Source organism: Kryptolebias marmoratus, linkage group LG14, assembly GCF_001649575.2.
Source record: "Kryptolebias marmoratus isolate JLee-2015 linkage group LG14, ASM164957v2, whole genome shotgun sequence".
Classification (NCBI taxonomy): Eukaryota; Metazoa; Chordata; class Actinopteri; order Cyprinodontiformes; family Rivulidae; genus Kryptolebias; species Kryptolebias marmoratus.
The window spans coordinates 25,899,951-25,904,988 of NC_051443.1; the positions used below are offsets into that span (position 1 = coordinate 25,899,951).

At 40.1% G+C, this 5,038-nt stretch overlaps 1 long non-coding RNA gene across 2 annotated transcripts in view; it reads right to left on the reverse strand.

Moving 5' to 3' along the window:
* The window catches only part of LOC112450112, a 7,868-nt gene extending 5,829 nt beyond the window's left edge, over nt 1-2,039 (reverse strand). The window contains exon 1 of one of the 2 annotated variants that reach the window (XR_005233988.1): nt 1,939-2,039. This is a non-coding gene — a long non-coding RNA (uncharacterized LOC112450112). The remainder of the gene's footprint in view (nt 1-1,938) is intronic. The other variant, XR_005233989.1, reaches the window with a different exon arrangement.
* Between the last annotated feature and the right edge of the window lie 2,999 nt (nt 2,040-5,038).

The window sequence follows — 5,038 nt, forward strand, 5'->3', positions numbered from 1 at the left end:
TCCTGAGTTATTTGGGCTTATTTTGTATTCCACGCTACACAAACCCACAAAGAAGAGACTAGACTGCAGAAACGGTGGAGAATCACTTTAGAAACAATAAATATTGGGTTAAAGTTGCGATTTTGCGGGGTTTGCTTGATTTTGCGTTAATAGCGAAATCCTGGAGGGTGTGAATTATTGACAAAACACATGAATTAACCCTCGAAACACCAGTTATCTGTTCCCAGTTACGTTTCATATAGGATTTAAAACAAACAAGCTTTAATAAACACCAAAGACATTAAATTTATCTCCATTATTACAGCTGCTAACATTTGACTCTGAAACAAGACGACAAAGATAATCTACATTAAAGCAGTTTCACAGAACATGTCATTTCTCTGTTTCCAACCAATCAGAGGCCTCCGTTATGACCCCAGAAGGCAGCAGGAACTCTTCCCGTCTCTTATTATTCAGCGGCGAGTGTCGGCTGACAGTAAGGGCCGAGGTGAATGAATCAGCAGACAGTCGGTGTCAGCCGGATGATTAAAATGTGACGGGAATCTTCTGAAGGCTGTAATTTCTCCGGACGGCGGCGGGGTGAATTAAGACTCCCGAGTCTGAGGTCTTTCACTCACGTGTCAACGTTTCTGTCTCCTGATTCCTCAGATTTCTCTCAGCTCTTGGTTGGATTTGTTCCCATTTTTTAAAGACTTTCAGGTTCTCTTCCTCTCCTGGAGAGAGTTGATTTATTTATCTTTATTTTGGTCTAAAAGCTTCTTTTAGCTTCAACTGGTCAAGTTCTGGAAAAGGAAGTGAAGTGTGTGAAAAAAGAAACTTAAGTCCAAAGAAAAACGAGATTCGAGGAAAGCCTGGGTGATCATGTACTGATCGCGTTTGGCCTCATTCAAGATGGCTACCGCAGCCAAATGACCCAAAACCGCTCCAACTTTGCAGAAGCTGAGCTGAAATGAGGCGTGGTAGTAGCTGAGACTCATCCTCTGAGTTCTCACAGAAACTGAACCGAACATTTTATTAAACGTCTAAATTAACAAAAATAACTTCAGCTTCATTCCTGAACTTAAGATGAAAGAAAGGTGGCGGGTGATATGCATTCCTTAAATGTTACTAATTTTGTTTTTTTACCCCAAAACTTAAACATTTGGATGAATTCGTAGCTGAAAATCTTTAGGAAACTTGACATTAAAAGCCAGAATGTGAACAACAATACCCGTCAGTGGAGGGAAAAAGAAGCTGAAAGTTTTAAATTTATTAATAAAAATATAAAACAGTATATAAAAAACACACGGTGTTAATATCTGCTGGTGCGACGCTGAGAGGTTATACTGGCAGCAAACTGTATGATAATAGTTGTGCCGGACTCTAAAAATGAAAAATTAACCAATAATTAAGTAATTTCCCTCCGAGGATCAATAACATCTGTCTGATTTTATTGTATTTAATGATTCAAAGAGTGAAACAAGAAAACTGGAGCAGGAATTTACTCCCTTTTAAACTGAAACTATTTATTTAAATTACAATCTATGGATTATATTCTTTTAAAAACATTTTTATTTTATTTAATTCATAAAAAGTCCTATCAAATCTGGAAGGAATGCATATCGCCCGCTGCCCTAAATGCTAATTTTTAAATGGAGACTTGTTGTGATCAATTAATGTTTGGTGTTGATGTTGAGGATGACTCTCAGCTACTACCACCTGCAGAACCTGCAGCACCTGCAGAACCAGTTTTTTATTCTTGTTTCTCTGGATTTTTGTCTCTTTGATCTAAGCTGCATTTCTGTGAGCAGAGGAAACTTTTCCAGAATTACCTCTGGTCACAAAGGTTTTCCCCTCCTCACCTCAGAGCGAGCCGTTAGCTTTCAGCTGATTCAGCCGTTCTCACAAACAGAAAGACGGAGACGGAGAGGAGTTAAAAGTTAAAAGTTTTTTACTTACTGATCCTGGAGCCGGAGCTGGTGTCAGATCTGAGACCTGCTGCAGATAATTAACTGATGAAAAACAGCTGCAAAGATGGCACAGGAAGCAGAACAGATGGGAGGCTCCTTTCAAAATAAAACAGGAAGTGAACACAGTCACACCGTACTCTTCTTCTTCTCCTACCATAGTTTCTCTCTTTTTATTCTTTATTCTGTTTTAATAGTTTATATCAGATCATTCAGCTGCTGAGACTTTTAGTTTCTGTAAACTTTATAGTTTAGAAAATATTTAACTTTTCCCCAAAGAAACAGGCGGAGATCTCTTCCTCTTTGAAATCTGCTTTAGCTGCTGACTCCATTTTTGTTTTTTATGCTACTTTTAGCTTTTTGCTTCCATTTGCTATTATTTTGCTGGTTTTAACTTTTATTTGTTTTTTATGGCTCTGGTTCTAGCTGCTGTTCTGCGATATTTGAGCTTTTAGCTACAGATGAAAGTTTCTTTCAGTAACACGTCTAAGTTTGTTGTACTGAAGGGGCAGCCATTTTCCCCCCTCCATGAGGAATAAAGAGAACTCTGTGGATTAAAACTGATTTATTTTATGTTTATCAGTCAAGACGGACGTCCAAGCTGCTCGGCAGGAAAATCCTGCGTGTTTATCCAGAGAACAGGAGGTGAATCATCCCAGAATGAGTCAGAAACACAAATTATACATCTGAGTCAAAACAAGGAGGGGATAAAAATACACAAGAATCATTTTAGGATTAGAGCTAAACAGTGTCACAACTTTAATGAACCCAAAGAATAAAAACACAAACCCTGATCAGCTCGGAGATCTGAAACACCTCGATGACCAAACAGTTTTTCATTCGTCGACACTTCCTACTGTTTCAAAATAAAAGCCTAGCATTCCTTGAAGGAATGGATATAAAAATAAGATCATGTGCGATCAGTTAGCAGAGAGAACCAACGAGGTACAAAACCCTGGAAACTGGAACCAAGATGTAGGTCAACTAAAATCAAAAACCGTGTGCGTGTGTGTGTGTGCGTGCGTGTGTGCGTGCGTGTGTGTGTGTGTGTGTCTCGCTGGTTCAAATCGCCTCAGTCCAACCGTTTCCCATGATGCTCAGCAGGAGGTCATCTCTGAGCAGGAAGTGAGATTTTCTGTCCGAGCCGCGGGGAGCAAACAGGAAGTGCTCTGCGAGGCGAATCGATTCGTTTCCTTCTGGCTGTCAGATCGAAATCTGGAAACACTTTAACCCTTTAATGGCGCCCCGCAGCTGAAGTGGACTTCCTGGGGCTTCCCCCTGACAACATGCTAACAGAAACTGTTTATTTGCTGTGGTAGTAGCTGAGAGTTGTCCTCAACACAGACTCTGACGGCTAACAGATCGTGGAGAAGTAGTGCGGTGGACGATACGCATCCCTTCAAGAAACTTTAGTTTCCAACCAGAAAAACGCTGAAGTTCACTGAAGAAGCTGAAATTAAAATGAGAAGAACGGTGGCTAAAAGCTAAAAGTAGTTAAAGAAAACCAAACCAGAGCGAGTTTACTGAAGCAGCTTTCAAAGAGAACAATGTTCCTGAAGGAACGGAAGAGATCTCAGTTTTTTTTTTATTTTAGATGTAGGTAAATACTTGAGATGGTAAAGCAGCCATGTCCTAAATGAGCTGAATGTTCGGAGTTATAAATGACTAAAATAACTCAAAGTTGACGTTCGATACAAACTACAATAAACAGACATTTAATTCAGATTCATCCATCATTTAAACATTTATTTGTATTTTTAAATCCAGACTCCGTCTTTGCACCGAAGGAGGAAGAACTCCGACATCAGAAACAAGTTAGAGAAAAATAAATAAATGAAATGAGACAGAAGCTGAGTGGGAAGAGGAGGAAAAATAAAGCAACAAACTGATCCTTTTTGTATTTGAACAACGACTCAGATATTTGATGAAAGGATTAAAAACAGATAAGAAGAAATGAAGGAGACGACAACAAGAGCTTAGAAAAGTTTGAATCAAAACAGAAATCAATTAGGCCTTGGCACACACACGGTTACTGTGTTTACATAAAGTCACCGTCTCCTAGCAACCAAGAAGATGAGCTGCTGCTAACGAGCTGCTGCTAACGAGCTGCAGAACAGCAGCTTTCACGCCGCCGAGAGCCTCTTTAAGCATCGCAGCGTGTCTGAGCGGTCAGCATGAGTGGATGTGTGGGCGGCTCCTTCTTCTTTTTGGGTTCTTTAAACTACGGACGGGAATGGAGAAACATTTTTACTTCATCTGTAATGTTTCTCTTTGTAATGCAACAGAGAATTGGACAAAGTGTTTTGGTCGGTTTAAAAAAACAAAAGCTGGAGGCAGAGACAGGAAGCAATAAAGTCTTACTCTGCAAAGAGGAGCTGCTTCTTTTGTTTTGGACAAACAGAAAATCAGTCAGTGAGAGTGCCTGAGTAGCTGCTAACAACCTCCTGAAAATACTCAGATTTCATCAAATCCTTTATTCAGATATGCATCTTTTGTGTATCTGACATCAAATTCAGATTATTTGGAGAAAATGTTGCAGTTATTGGAGCTAGACTGACTGAATGTTGCTGTATTTCAGAGTAAAATGTTCTTGTGTTATCTGGCTGTACAGACATGTAAAAACATGTTTTTATTTGGTATTCTTACATTAGGAATCTGTATTAGGGCGAGCGCTCACCAGGGTCAAACCACGTCTGCAGCTCAGCCGAAGTTTGATCTCTCAGCTCGCTCGGGAGCAAAGAGGAGAGGTTAAAGGTCAGACGGTTACAGCTGAACCAAACAGGACGAGCTCTGGGATGAGCCGGGTTACGACCCGGTCTTCAGGAACAAGGTCCAGCAGCTCGCTTTGCAATTCAAACAGCTTTTTATGTTTAAATATGTACACACTAAAGGGTGACATGTGGAGGAGGACGAAATCAAACCACCGGACTTCAAATCAGGAGAAAAACTGTAAAAAAACGGACTTAGATGCTTCAAATGAATAACTCAGACTGGAATCAATGCAGATGGATGGATGGATGGATGGATGGATGGATGTATGGATGGATGTATGGATGCATGGATGATGGATTGATGGATGGATGTATGGATGG